This window comes from Hyaena hyaena, unplaced genomic scaffold, assembly GCF_003009895.1.
Source record: "Hyaena hyaena isolate Hyena2069 unplaced genomic scaffold, ASM300989v1 scaffold_1367, whole genome shotgun sequence".
NCBI lineage: Eukaryota > Metazoa > Chordata > Mammalia > Carnivora > Hyaenidae > Hyaena > Hyaena hyaena.
In genome coordinates, this window is record NW_024082002.1 from 174,509 (window position 1) to 189,178 (window position 14,670).

The following is a 14,670-nucleotide window of genomic DNA, read 5'->3' on the forward strand; positions in this document are numbered from 1 at the left end:
GGGGAGGGGCTTGGAGTAGAGGAGGGGGAGAGTAGAGGAAGGAGGGAGTGGAAAAGGGGATGGAGGTGAGGGAGGTGGGTATGGGGGGAGGTGGAGGGGGATGCGGGGGGGTGTGTGTGGAGGGGTGCTGGGGCGTGGGAGGAGCTGGGTGGTGGAAGAGCAGGGGAGAGGGGTGGAGGAGAGGGAGGGTGGAGGAATTTTAGGGGGATGAGGAGAGGTGGGTGGAAGGGGATGGGTAGGGAGATGGTGGAGGGGGGCGGTGAAGGAGTGGAGTGGGGGAGGGGGAGGGATGCGTGGGTGGAGGGGGAGGAACGGGGAGGGGGTGGGGGTTGGAGGGGGTTGAAGGTGGACAGATGGGGCGGTGAGGGTGGGGGTAGAGTGTGGAGGGATGGGGTGGGGAGATGAGGGACGAGTTTGGGGAGGGGGTGTGGAGGGGTGGTGCTGAGGGGATGGAGGGATGGGGTGGGGGCTGGAGGGGGTTGGAGGTGGGCGGATGGAGCGGGGATGGGCGTGTGGACCCCGCCTCGGCCGCCGAGACGCGCAGCACGAACGAGGGGCGGTCGCGGCTGCAGCGGCTCTCCGGCGGGAGCGGCGGGCTGGGACCCGGGCTCGCGGAGGCGGGGACCGGGCTGCGCAGCCGCCGGGGGCCGTGCGGGGCCGGGGCCGGCGCCCCGGGTGCGGCGGGAGGCTCGCGGAGCAGCCGGCCGTGCGGCTACGCGGCTCGCGCCTCGGCGGACGCCGCTCCCTTCTTGCAGGGGAGGCGGGGAGGGGTCCCGGGCGGCGGGGAGCAAGGCGCGCGCCGGGTCCCGGGGGGAGGGGGAGGGGGAGGCGTGCGGCCGGCGGCGTTCCCGCACCCCGCGCCCCGCGCCCCGGCCCCGGCCCGGCCCCAGGTCTGTAGAGCGCGCGCTGGCGGCGCGGGGAAAGCATGCTCCAGTGGCGCAATCGGTTAGCGCGCGGTACTTATACAGCAGTATATGTGCGGGTGATGCCGAGGTTGTGAGTTCGAGCCTCACCTGGAGCATGTTTTCTTCCCTGTGCGACTTCACACTGCTTTTATTCGGGTGCATTTTCCGGAGGGCGCTGGTTTTATTTTCCATGGCGAGCCCGCGGATATGGCGGGCAGTCGGTAGTTTTCGATCAGGACGAAACCACAAACCAGAAGGAGGTAAATTGAATTTATCCAAGCAAATTCGCTTCTCCTGGATCAGGGGACCTCGCAGCCACCTGCCGAGGAGGCCCCCTCATCCTTTACCCGCTTCTTTCCTTAAACGAATCCGCGGCTCTTTGGGAACCGAGGGGGCAGCGGAGCGCCGGGGGCCCCCGCATCCTGGCTCGGACGCCGCAGGGCGCGCGCGGTTAGGTGGCCGGATTCCACCTGTGACCTCTCCGTGGGGCGTGAGTCGCGTCGGCTGGCCGCCGGCAGCGAGGTTCCCAACGTCATCAGGAAACAGACAAGGCCTGTTTGCAGAACTGCATTCATCCTGACGCGGCGTCTGAAATGAGTGATTCAAGGTTGCCCGGCTTTTGTCCGGCCTCTCCCGGGCTCGTTCTGCCTCAGGCCTCCGCCTCTTCGGTTCCTTAAATACGACATTCGCTGTGGTTCCGCCGTCGGCGGGCCTCTCAGCCGAGGCTGTGCAGTTCTTTGTGTGACATTCGTTCCTTGATCACAGCCTCTCGCACACCTCGTGCTCTCGTTTGAACCCAGAGCCAGGCATCCTGCTGACCCGGACACTTCTGTGACCTTAACCCCCTCAGGTCTGTAACATCAACACGTGGGGAAATCATCAGCCCCAAACCCACTCCCTCTGCTGCGCTATTTCAAATGCGGCCGCTTAACAGCTGTGGCCTCCGGTTCTGCCGGCTCCACGCTGTGTGTCGAGGTTCCCGCGTGAAACAAGCCTCTGCGCTCCGGAGGCCCAGTTCCAGTAGGGCGCCCCCCCCCTAGGGCGCCCCCCCCCCGCCGCCACCAGTTAGACGTGTATATGCAACCAAAGTGGCCGCGTGCTTTCTAGAGAAAAATAAAAACCGGATAAAGGGACGGGAGGCACCGGAAAGTGTGCTGGGAGGGCTCTGTGACTGCACAGGGAGGTGACGGACGCCTCTCTGAGCGAGTGGCAGGTAGGCAGAGGCGCAAAGGACACAGGGAGGCAAGTCGGACCCACACGGCTAAGTCAGGCCCAGGCCTCACCGTGGGGCCCTAGAAGCTCACTGCGGCCTGTTTTTCCGCAAAGAGCCTCTTCGATAATGTTTAAAAAGCTACTACCTGACGTGATGTTACATGTGGTACCAGGTAGGACTGTGACTGAGGATGTTCGGGGACCCGTGTGAAATCGCCAGAGGCTCAGGGAAGCGACTCCAGAGCCTTCCTGCCCAGGGCTGGGCTGTCTCTGATCTTTTGCCCCCTCTGCCCCCCCTTAACCCCTTAGGGTGAGATTTTATTTTGTTTTATTGATGTAATTTCTTTGTCTTAGCAAAATGAAGGTTAAATGTAGATGCTGAGAAATGAACAACATTAACAAGGGAGTTTTGTTCTGTCTCGAGGTTTTTTTCACTAAAGAATGTGAGGTCAGAGGTCAGAACAGGGATGCGCCAGTGCGGTGCCCAGGCCTGTTTGAGTCCTTTCTCTGCCTGGACACTCTCTTCACCCGGTCCCGGTGCCAGATGCCTGCTCCTCCTTCGCGGCCCAGGAACAGGTCTGGTGGCTTCTCCTCTCTTCCTCATCGATAATTGGCAGCACTAAATTCACATTTAGCTCATCGTAAACACCATCTTTCCTACGAGTTAGCTTATCAAGGACAATTACCATGACTTTTTTTTCCCTAAACTTTTGATTGTGTGACATGTAGAAAATGCTCAAAAATACCTATAGAATCTCAAAACGGTGCAGTAGGAGAAATTCAGAACTTTGGGAAGAGAAAAGGAAGATAAAAAAAGGAAAGAGGAAGAAGTAAGGTGGTTAGATGGGAACGATGACAAGGGAAGAGTCCGGGTTTCTGTTGGCTGTTCCTGGTGAAAATATTGGGTATTTTAAACACTGTAGCTCAAGGTTTTTCTAGAGTTGACGTACGCTTCTGCCAACTAAGGATTGATTTATATGCTTGGCTGAGAAATAGAACTGGGAATGAGTGTGTTCAGGCCCCAGTGTAGCAGAATCACCACATGAGACCTCACATCCCATCAGAAAAGGCCATGTAGGGGCACCTGGGTGGCTCGGTCAGTCGAGTGTCCAACTCTTGATTTTGGTTCAGGTCATGGTCCGAGAGTCCTGGGATCCAGCCCATGTCGGGCCCCATGTTGGGCTCTGGGTGTGGAGCCTGCTTAAGATTCTCTCTCTCTCCCTCTGCCCCTCTCCCCAGCCGGTGTGCATCCTCTCTCTAAAATAAAATTTAAAAAAAAGAGTGAGAGAGAGAGGAAGGGGCACCTGGGCAGCTCAGTCGGTTAAGCGTCCAACTTCAGCTCAGGTCATAATTTCATGGTCTGGGAGTTTGAGCCCCACATCGGGCTCTGTGCTGACAGCTCAGAGCCTGGAGCCTGCTTTGGATTCTGTGCCTCCCTCTCTCCCTGCCCTTCCCCTGCTTGCTCGCTCTCTCTCAAAATAATAAATAAACATTAAAATTTTTTAAAACAGAAGAGGGGCCAAATATTCGACTTCATAAATTTCCCTCTTCATATGTGTCCAATAAATTTTTTGGCTTTTTATGGAGTGATAGAATTTTAAATAGTTGAAGAAGAAACTTTTCTCACAATTTTGACCTTTGGATCTCTTTACTCTTTGCGTATTTCTCCCCAGTTTCCATTTCTATTTCCGGTACGAACTGAAAAGATCCATATCCTTAAAAAGCTCTGTAAGCAATTTTATTCATAACTTAAGTATGGCCTACTTTTGTGTCTTCTGTCACATCCAAATTATAGTTCATGAAACAATTTTGTGAGTTTTTATTGTTTTGCCTAGATAATACATTCCCTTGGTTGTGAGTATTTGTGAGGATCAAGGTCCTTCCTGGTCCTGTCTCCCAGCCCCCAGGTCCCTGAGCACAGGTCATTGCTTTATGTTCTGGATGCAAATTGAATAAGCTTATTAAAAATCTTTAAAGAGAAAGGAAAAGAGTTTCATTCGAACACAAGTTAGTTCAGCTGCCTGGGAAACACAATCTTTGCAAAGGGAGAGCTCTGAGGAAGGAACATTTGGTGCAGTTATATGTTTCTCACATTTTACAAAGTTACGGGGACACCTGGGTGGCTCAGTCAGTTAAGCGCCAGACTTTGGCTCAGGTCAGAATCAAAAGTGGAAAGACTTTGTTATCTTAAATAATCAAGGGGATACTAAAATGAGATAGTTGCAGGAGTTAAATTCTGCCATTTAGGGGAGGAAATGAACTGAATTGTCACCACAGTGCCCTAAAGCGTGCGGTGGGGGGGGGGGCTTCTGAAGGGCGTTTGGGGTGGATTTGGAGTTACCCATAATATCAAGGCTAAGAGCCAGAGCAAAATAACTCCCAAACAAAGAAGCAAAATTAGATCCTTACGTGCACCTGTGTCAGGGGCTGGGCTCACTGGGATTGACCCCAGAGCAGCCATCAGGAAAGGACCACAGCAGGCATGGGTGGATGGGACGAGTGTCCCAGGTGGCCTATTGCTCCTGCGTGACTCGGGACACCAAATTGCCAAAGACAAAAGCCAGATAGATGAGGACATGGACTTTCTTCCGGCCCTCGTGATCAGGAGAGTGCTCCAGAATGCTGGATCGCAGCCTTCTCTGCAGGGTGGTCTGCCTTAGACTTTGAGAGGGAATCGGACACAGCTCCCACTGGAGAGGTTCCAATCAGATGACTGGGAAGTGTTCATTTGCGTGTCTAACTACTTTCAAGGGGATTGTACAGACAGAGGTTGCACAGCAGGCCTGGGACTGCAGGCCTTAGGCCTGCTTGCAAGATTGGCCCATGGCTGGCATCTGGGAACTTAGATTAAGAGAGTTCCCACCATTTCCCAAATGGCAGGAGCGGCCCCCCTTGCCTAAGCTATTCATGCAAACCATACAGTTCATACTGAACACCCGCTTTCTTCCTGGGTCTGAAATTTCGATATATGCCAGGGAGTCTCGCCCTCCCTGCACTGGTATTTGGACACTGGGCTCTAGGGAAATTCCCTGGTGGACATTTTGCCTGTCTTGTCACAGTTTTTGGCTGTGGGAATTAAGCCTGTCCTCTGTGACGCGCACCTGGTTCCCCCCAGACTTTGCTCCGGGTGCCTTTTCCCTTTGCTCACTGTGCTTCGTTTCCTTTTGCTATAATAAATCATAGCTATGAGAACAACTATAGGCTGAGTCCCGTGAGTCTTTCTTGAATCATTGAACCGGGGGAACAGAGGGGCAAACAGTTCGCATCTTAGCTAATCGCTCATGAGACAAAGGACAAGAACTTGGCAAGGAGGGAGGGGGAGGGGTCCGAGGTTGGTCTTACTAGCAGGTTTGGGCAAAAGAGAAAAGATTTGTGTTTGGCCTTGTCTGTACATAAATACTATGATGTTTTACATTACATAGGAGGTGGGGCTTGCGGACTGCAAATAGCCCATATAATTTTTGATACAGCATATGCTAAATTACTATTTTTTCAATTATCCAAATAATATATACCTCCATAACGTAAATATTTTAAACAACAAAAAGAAACACCAAAAATATCTTGTTCTCCCCCCTGTTAATAATCAGTATCATTAGTCATCAAAAAATACATGTGAAAATCACAAAGAAACTGCACTACATTCTGGACTGAATAGCCAAAATTAGAATGACTGAAAATATCCAGTACTGGCTAGTCTATGACATAACCAAAAGCCTCATCCATGGTTGTTAATAGTGGATACACGTAATGCATGTATTTTTGAAAACTATTCAGCAACATCTAATAAAGTTAAACATACATATATCCTGTGACCCAGCAATTTCATACTTCTATCTGTGTATCTATGTACTTATCTATGTATGTATCTTTGTGTCTATTTATGTATCTATCTATTTATCTGATGAATGAGTGGTTATGTTCACCTAAAACCGCCCACGAGAGGGTTCGATGGCTTCTGTAGCCTAGAACTGGAAACCACATGGCCACCATCAGCATTAGAATGAACAAGTAGAACGAACAGGTAAGTTGTGATGTAACCAAATGGAAGTTGATGTAACGGAACAAACTGTTTTCACAGATAAAAACACAGATGAATCTCAAAGACGATATTGAGTGAAAGAAGCCAGACATAAGAATGCAGATTCAATTTGATTTAATGTGTTTAAGACACAAAATAAAGACAGCACATCCAGTGAGAGCCCGGACCAGTGGCTGACTTTGGGAGGACAGCAAACGAGAGGGAGTCTGGCGGCACTGAGGTGCTTACACAGGGTGTAAACTCGTAAAAATCATCAAGGTGTGCGCTTAGGATTTGCGAACTCTATGTAATTTACACCTTCATAAAATGAAAGGGAAAAGGAATAAAAACAACTAAAAGAATAAAAAATGTTTGAGGTCCAAACTAGAAATTACCCCAAATGCTGTTTTCTTGAATTCTTTCAAGAAGCTTTGAATCACTACACCCCTACGGCTATCTAATTCATGTCATTAGAAACCCTATATAAAATTTTTTATCACCTTTTTTCCGTTCTTCCTATAATACTCAGGAAAACTTGAATATGTTCACGCATTGTGTAAATTTTTTAACTTTTTTTTTGTATAGTTAACATACGGTGTTGTATTAGTTTCAGGTGTACGATATAGTGACCCCATGGTCTGATTTTTATGTTGGTACGATTATTTTTGAAATGGGAGAAATGTAACATTTTCAGAAAACAACACAACAAATTTACTTACTTTCCTGAAATATAGCCTTCTAAAAGGCAAGTAGGCTGTTTACAAAAGCTTATTTAAGGAGTAATTGACAAAAAGTAGTCCCAGGGCTTGCCGAGATAGCTCAGTTGGGAGAGCGTTAGACTGAAGATCTAAAGGTCCCTGGTTCGATCCCGGGTCTCGGCAGGTATTATCAGTCCCTTTTTTTTGCAAATGTTGTTGACTTTCCTACTACTGATTGGCGCCCTAAACCGTGAAGATGGACCCATACCAAATGTCAGTCACATTCAGATAAGTTAAGTCCACGGCGCTATTAATGTGGAAAGGAACATCATACGTTCACCCTACCTTACTGGAAAGGGCCTTTGTAAACTCTGGATAATGCAGCTGTACATCTATACACCCATGTTCCTCCACAGCGTCCAGCAGTTCCTGGAGGTGAAGAAAGGGAGCTCAGTGCCCTTTCCAGAGCACTGGGATGTTATTAATTCCATCTATAAGAATCAGGGCAAAGCACTTTCAGTTTTTCACTTACTTACCTCTGTTTCTGCTTTCACTTGGTGTCGTGGGCAACCCGGACCTGCATGCTCAGTACTTTGAACCCGTGAGTAGTTTTGCTTACTTTATACAGCATCTCGGTTTTCAGCTGTATGGACAGTCCTAGCGCGTCATTTCACTGTGCAGAAAGGCGAGAATGATAGTTTAAACATTAATTGACTTTTAGTAGTATTTAAGATTATATGTGACTATATATATGCTGTAAAATATCATAGGAATTGTGGATATTGATTTATTATTTTTTCCGAGACAGTGCTTGATAATTAACGGAATCTAATCTGAAACATAACATGCATCATGTGAAATTCTCTTACAAGACATTTGCTGCAGATGCTACATTGTGTATTGCCAAGGATATAGTAGGGGATATTAAAGGTATGCTTGACTATGGATAGGATATTTTGGGGAGGACAAACGAGAAGACAAGCGCCCTGGTGGCCTTTGAGGAGGATTTGAGGGTAGTTAGAGTCCAGGATCGATGGAGATTCGTTCTATACCATTGTGTTGAAGGACAGCTCTTTTCATGAGCCCTTCTGATCCGGAATGACTACCTTCATATGCAATATTTCATTTAAAAGCAGGTACAGAAAAATACAGTTGTTGGACGTGGGACCTTCAGTCTACCTGGGAAGGTAACTGAAGGTGGGGTGGGGTGAAGGCAGCTGACCTACATCCTAGGTTTCACCAGTCGGGAACGGGCTGGTTTCTGTAGGAGAGCGAGTGCGGGGCGCCTGTGAGCGGCCCCGAAACCCTGGGGCGGAGACAGAAAAGTCAGGGAGCCCGGCCGCCTTGCAAACTCCGTTTGTCCGCCGAGGAAGGAGTCCAGGGCAATCCTTTGGACGTTTCAAGGCCGGGAAACGAGCGAGGTGCGTCGCAGTGGCTTTGCCTGCGGACCCCGGGGTCCCGGGACGCGGGGTGGGGGTGGGGGGAGACGCGGCTTCCATGGGGACCCGGGACGCGGTGGGGGGCCGCGGGGGCGCGGCTTCCCGCGACGACGGGGAGGACGCAGACTGCGGAGGCCACCTCGGAGTCTCGGAAGCCCTGGGCCCCGGGACTGGAGCCCTCGACCCTCGACGCGTCCAGAGTGGACTCTGGAGGCTCGTGCTCCCTGGCGCCAGCGTCGGCTTGAAATCAACAGAGTCATCACCTGTTGATTCTCTTCGCTCCAAATAAAAATTTTCAATGAAAATCTCAGCACGAGTGTGCGAAAAATACAAGGGAAGGAAGTGACGCGCAATACCTTCAACTTGTCTTCGGGGGGCGGGCCGGTCGGCTCCTGGGGAGCGCAGCGCGCAGCTGGCTGACTCCGGGGGTCCCCCGGCTCGCAAGCTGCAGTCTGAGTGACACCAGCAGGTGCCGTCGGGGGAGAGTTAGCAGCCGGGCGCCGCCAGCACCTCTCTCTCTGCAAACCTCCGAGGCCCTGCCCCTCCGCCCCAGACAGGACAACAGGTCACCCCCACTCACCGTGTGACCGTGCTGCTGGGGTCCCGTCTGATGACGTCAGGGCAGGTGCCTATAGGGCTTCAAAGACCCCGGGCACCCGCCCCTTTCCTCCATCGCGCTCGTCTCCGTTTCCTTGCTTGGAACCGACCAGGACTGGATGGGTCACTAAGGTACAAGTCCTGAAAGAGAAGTTTGCAACGTGTGATCCAGAGTTACAGACTCGCCTCTAAAAAGGGGAGACTCCCTTCACAAGTGAAAACCCCGTTACAGTGCTCTCTCCACGAACAGGCTGCACTCAGCCTCTGCACAAGTGTCTCCGTGGGTTTTCCAGTCCAAATCCCGAGAACCGAGAGTGTGGACCTCTCATTACAGGCTGGGACTATGGTTCGGAGGTCTCAGAAGCAGGAGGAGGAAGAAGAGAAGTTCCTTTAGTTCTGGGCAAACAGAAATGTCGATGAACTTACCATTTTTTAGAAATATGCTTCTCGTAGGTGGCCGGTTAGCTCAGTTGGTTAGAGCGTGGTGCTAATAACGCCAAGGTCGCGGGTTCGACCCCCGTACGGGCCACATGTGGTGTCCTTTTCTTTAGACCCCACATAGCCACTAATCAGAATCCAAAGTTCAGACATTCTTCTTCTCATCAAGAAGGCCATGTGTTTTCGCTTCGCTTTGGTTGTTTTTAATTAAAAGTAACTACACCCACTAGGAAGGGTCTCCTGAAGCAACTTGAGGGAGTGGTGTGGGAGCGAGGCGGTGGTGTTTTGGGAAAGGGGGAATCAAGGAGAGTTTTAGAAATGTGCCTGCTCAGTTTTTAGTGAAATTTCAGGAGGCGGTATTATTTGGACGCGCCAGAGAAGCTGCAATAGAGAAACGGAAGCAGGTGCAGCTTGGCCAGTGACTCGGTTGGCTGGCGCAGCGACCCTGGGCTCTGCTCCGGGCAGGCCTGCGCTCGCGTCTTCGTTTCCACCGAGAACCTGCAAGGACCGCGCGCTGCGTGCGGCGCTGAGCCGCCTCCGGCCTCCGCGCACCTGCGGGCGCCGCGCGGGGCCGCGCACCTGCGTTCCCGGGTTTGGTCCTCGCCGGCCAAGGCGCGCACACGCTGACCGCAATTCACCTGCGAGGCACAGCGAGGAGACAAGCTACACATTCGGAAACTGGTCCACGTCTGAGGATGATCTTCTGGGTTGGTTTGAAGAATTTCCCCCACTTGGCACAGCTATGCTGGGGCTCGACGCACAGGGAGGAGGCAGGTCTGTTGAGAGACCCCTCCCCCCCTCGCCCCCCAACGTGCTGCCGCCTCCCAGGTCTTCTTCGTCTTCTCCCGGCTGTTTACTTCTGTAAAAGAAGGGATTCATGTCGGTTCTTTGTCCCTCGAGGGCGTCTGTCCCGACGATGGCCCGGCCAGGCACGTGGGGGCGCGTCGGGGCGGAGTGGCGACAGCGGCTGTCAGGGCCAAGCTCTAGGGGCCCCAGTGAGGCAAAGAGCGGGGCCCCGCTCGCACCCGTGTCCCCACAGCCAATCTTCCTTGAGAGGTTCCCCAGGCCCCCTTTCTCTGCTGGTAACGGTGTGAGGAAACAGCTCGCAGGAGAGACCTCTGGGGTGGGGACTCTTCCTATTGGGGAAAAATATGGATGGAGAAGATACGGCTTTAGAGCTTCTCTGATTTTAAAACCTTCCTTCTAATGGTCTTGTCCAGCCAATGTCCTGTCTGAAGTTCAAGAAGAGATGAAAGAAGAAAAATCTTAGAGGATCGTTCCTTCGATGCTTCTGACATCTCTTTCAGACTCAACCCACAGCCGGTGTGGGACAGCATCGCGAGGGCGAAGGATCAGTTCCAGGAAAATGTATTTGGAGGACTTTAAGTATTGTTTCAATATTTTCTCTTTGTTTCTTTGTTTCTTTGTTTCTTTCCTTCTTCCCTCCCTCCCTCCCTCTCTCTCTTTCTCTCTTTCTCTCTTTCTCTCTTTCTCTCTTTCTCTCTTTCTTTCTTTCTTTCTTTCTTTCTTTCTTTCTTTCTTTCTTTCTTTCTTTCTTTCTTTCTTTCTTTCTTGTACCTGGAGAGTGTGAAGAACGGAAAAAAAAAAAAAAAAAAGGTGAGCCCAACGAGCCAGCCAGGAGTCGAACCTGGAATCTTCTGATCCGTAGTCAGACGCGTTATCCATTGCGCCACTGGCCCACAGCTGCTGAGGGGTTCCCAGTGCTAGTATTTTCATTATTTTACACACTTCACGCCATGTAAGGAAGTGGTTGGTTTTGTAATTTACATACGGACTAGGAACAAACTCTGTACCGATTCTGGGAAAGCACAATTTACTTTACGACTTGCTTGCACACTACATTTACATAAAATAATGCTTTCATTGAAAACAGGTCGATCTGCACTTCTCTGACTGTCCCCATTGGAAACTTGTTTGATGCTTCGAACTGTCCGCTTTGCATTAGTTTGCTTTTTGCTTGAACAAATCTCCAGGGACTCAGTGTTCACGCTTTCTCTTGATTCCCTCTTCACTCCCGCTTACGTTAGTGCCTGGTTTTGGGCTCTTTCTTACCGCCCCGCCCATATTCCTCTGCCCAAAACTGCAATAAACACAAAATGCAACAAGGAGGCGAGAATTCAGCGCAAGTATACATTTTTAGATTCGCATCTGACAAGAGAAACTTGGAAACCAGGAACCCATTTACTAAGAAATACAAAATTGGTTTAAATTTTACTTGGTTCCTCAAAGTAGACAAAACAGCCGTGAGCAGGCGCTCATCAGATTTAACAACTTGACGTCAACGCAGCGGTGTCTTTAAGCTAAGGCCGGAGGTCAGCACGGACGGTGGGGAGACGGACATCCGGACCTTGTCAGACGCCCGGACCAGGGAAAGGGAGGATGGACGTGACACCTGGCTGGTGGTCCACGCTCCTCAAACACTCCAGTTATAAGTTGGGATGGTGGCTGAAGAGATTTGTCTGTGTACGGGGTGGGGGGCGGTCCAGGACCATCACCAAAAGGTTGCAACGCTGTGAGCAGGATTTGAACCTGCGCGGGGAGACCCCATTGGATTTCGAGTCCAACGCCTTAACCACTCGGCCATCACAGCCCTCATGACAAGGTCTCTACTCGCTGGACTGAAGATAAGTGCGTGTCATTTACCGTGTGGCGTGGAAGAAGAGATAGGGTGGCCGATGCCTGAGTGTTCCCTCAAAACCTTCTTCCACTTCACGGCTATTTCAGCTTTTCAGACATTTAGGCAAAAGTCTTGGCAACACCCTTGACTTCAATCTTTCATTCAATCTTTTCCTCTGCCCTCGGAATGCATCTAGATCTGAAAACCTTCCCACCACCCAGCTGCTAGCAGCCTGATGTGGGACACCCGCACCTCTACCATGGGATGCTGGGAACATTTCTCCCGGGGTTCCCTCATCCAGCCTTCCCAGCCTCACCAGACGCTCCCTCAGTAACAGCCAGAGAGATTTCTGAACCTAAACCACTTCGTGGCGCAGCTTTGCTCACGACTCCTCAGTGTCTCCTCTTTCCATCAGAGTAAATACCCAAGTTCCCACTTGGGCCTCTGGGCTCTGAAGGTCTCATGTGTCACATGGCTGTCCCCTTGCTTTGCTCTGACTCTCACTCTGCTGGGATGCTCTTGCTGTGACACACGTGTGTCCCAGCCCCTTACCTCCTGCAGGCGTTTTCTCGAATATCACCTCATCAAATATCACCTGAAGCACAGCCTGAACATCACATCTGAAACTTTCAACTCTCCTCATTCCAGTGCTTCTCCCCATTCTTTGTTTATTTTTCTTCATCTCACTCATGATCATTGTAACACACTATATAATGTATTTATTTTGTATGGGACCACGTGAGTTAGGTTGAAATGTGAAAACTCATGGCTCCACATTACACGCTTCTTCCTTCACCTCCTGTCGGATATGTATGCATTTTCTTCCAATTCCTTAAGCCCTGGTGTTCCCAGTTTCTGTATGTAAGGAGGAAGAATTTTCCCTCTCTTAGATTGGTAGCTGGGGCCTACGAATCCAACTGAGAAAAGACAGATGAACAGGGGCTTACAAATTTTGTTGATGTTGATTTTTAAAAATTTTAATCTTACAGGCATGAAGGCTTCACATAAAAGAAGCGAGAACCCAAAGAAGCAGTTAGATTAGAAAGTTTTTATGCTATTTTAACCAATGGAGATTCATTGTAAGGAAGCAGGTAGACAAAGAAAAGGGGGGTGTGGGCTTGGAGGGGCAACAATTGTGGGGAGGTAGATAGAGGGGCAAAGAGTGGACTATGGGGTTATTTTAGCAGTTTGTTTCTGCACATGAATCTTGGCGCTGACTTCCCACCTCTAGTCATCAGGGTGGTTCTCCCTTGAGGGGAACACCTTCGCCAAGAGACATTTATATCCTGCTTTTAGGCAAAGAGGATGAAGACAGAGAGCCCTTCCTGTTTGCCTTCTCTCAATTGCTTTCAGCTCAAAATTATCCTTATGCTAAACTGACATACTTTGGGGTGGCAAATGTTCGCGTTTATTTTTCAGTTTGAGATCCCAGAAAGGGCAGGTTCATGTCTAAAAGGAAATAGACTCAGAAGCAAAACAGTAACAACCGGCTGTTTCCGCCCGGTTTCGAACCGGGGACCTTTCGCGTGTTAGGCGAATGTGATAACCACTACACTACAGAAACCCCGCGGTAGAATGGTCTGGTATAAGTATGCCTTGATGCCTCCAGGTCTTTTTTTCCACCGCCCCCCCCTCCCCTGAGAGGAATTTCTCTTTACAAAATTAACAATATCCTATCCCAGTAGAAATGCGTTCACTAAATATATCTACCCTAATGCTCAAAGAAGCCTGTTTAGCCAAAAAACATTGGAAACTACCCCAGTGCCCTCGAAGCCTTTCTAGAGACAATGCCCGTTGTTCTGAGACTCCATAGATGAAAAGACAATGAAATATGATGCAGAGACGTTAGAAAGGGGGTCTTGTCATTGGGAACTGAGTGGAGTGGATATGCTCTTGCGAGGCAGGGAATGGCGGGGGGCGGGGCGGGGATAGGTGGCTGGGGGGGGAAGGTCACGAGGGAGGTGGGGGCTATCCAAGGATTGAAGCAGGGCATGGAAAGAAATGAGATTAAATGGGAATATATGGGTCAGATCAAGGAAAATAAGGTATGAGCCTTCCACAGAAGGGAAGGTATCATTTAATCCGAATAGGATGAGAGGTCGGAGACAAAGCTTTAATTTTTGGAGTGTAGATGTCATCGGTGAAGATTTCTTTAAAAAAAAAGTTGTAATTCACACTGTTAAAATGCACTAATCTTAAGAATACAGATCAATGAAACAATAAAAGTGACATAATCTCATTGATTCAAGAAGCCCAGCAAATGACAGCTGGGATAATCATAAGAAAAATCCTAATCACCTAAATCATATTGAAATGCTTGAAAACCAAAGATTTAAGAAAAATCTTAAAAAGCAGCTGGAGAGAAAAGATAATATATTTTAGGTTAAACAAAAGTTAAATGGATAATAAATATTAATTCAAAGAAAGCCAGAAAAAGAGAAACAATAAAAAAAACAAGGGAGACAAATGGAAAACACATAACTTGGTGATGGACTTATCCAAATATAAATAATCGTGCTTCATGTAAGTGGAATAAACACATAATTAAAAGGCAGAGATAGGTAGGCAGAATGGTAAAATAAAGAAAAACAGGAGCCAACTGCACCTTGCTTACAAGAGACACACAAGATGAATAATGATGACAGGTTGAAGGCAGAGGGGTGAGGAAAGCTGTACCTTGAAATCACTAGGCATGAAAGCTGGTATGGCTATGTCAGTATCA

At 49.6% G+C, this 14,670-nt stretch overlaps 6 non-coding genes across 6 annotated transcripts; 3 read left to right on the forward strand and 3 right to left on the reverse strand.

Moving 5' to 3' along the window:
- The first annotated feature begins 927 nt into the window (after positions 1–927).
- TRNAI-UAU lies at positions 928–1,021 on the forward strand. Its single transcript has 2 exons — positions 928–965; positions 986–1,021. It is a non-coding gene; the product is annotated as a tRNA-Ile (tRNA).
- Positions 1,022–6,946: 5,925 nt separating this feature from the next.
- On the forward strand, positions 6,947–7,019 carry TRNAF-GAA. Its single transcript has one exon. It is a non-coding gene; the product is annotated as a tRNA-Phe (tRNA).
- A 2,308-nt stretch (positions 7,020–9,327) lies between these two features.
- Positions 9,328–9,401, forward strand: TRNAI-AAU. The gene has a single exon. It is a non-coding gene; the product is annotated as a tRNA-Ile (tRNA).
- Positions 9,402–10,937: 1,536 nt separating this feature from the next.
- TRNAR-ACG lies at positions 10,938–11,010 on the reverse strand. Its single transcript has one exon. It is a non-coding gene; the product is annotated as a tRNA-Arg (tRNA).
- An 829-nt stretch (positions 11,011–11,839) lies between these two features.
- TRNAS-CGA lies at positions 11,840–11,921 on the reverse strand. Its single transcript has one exon. It is a non-coding gene; the product is annotated as a tRNA-Ser (tRNA).
- Positions 11,922–13,439: 1,518 nt separating this feature from the next.
- Positions 13,440–13,512, reverse strand: TRNAV-AAC. The gene has a single exon. It is a non-coding gene; the product is annotated as a tRNA-Val (tRNA).
- Between the last annotated feature and the right edge of the window lie 1,158 nt (positions 13,513–14,670).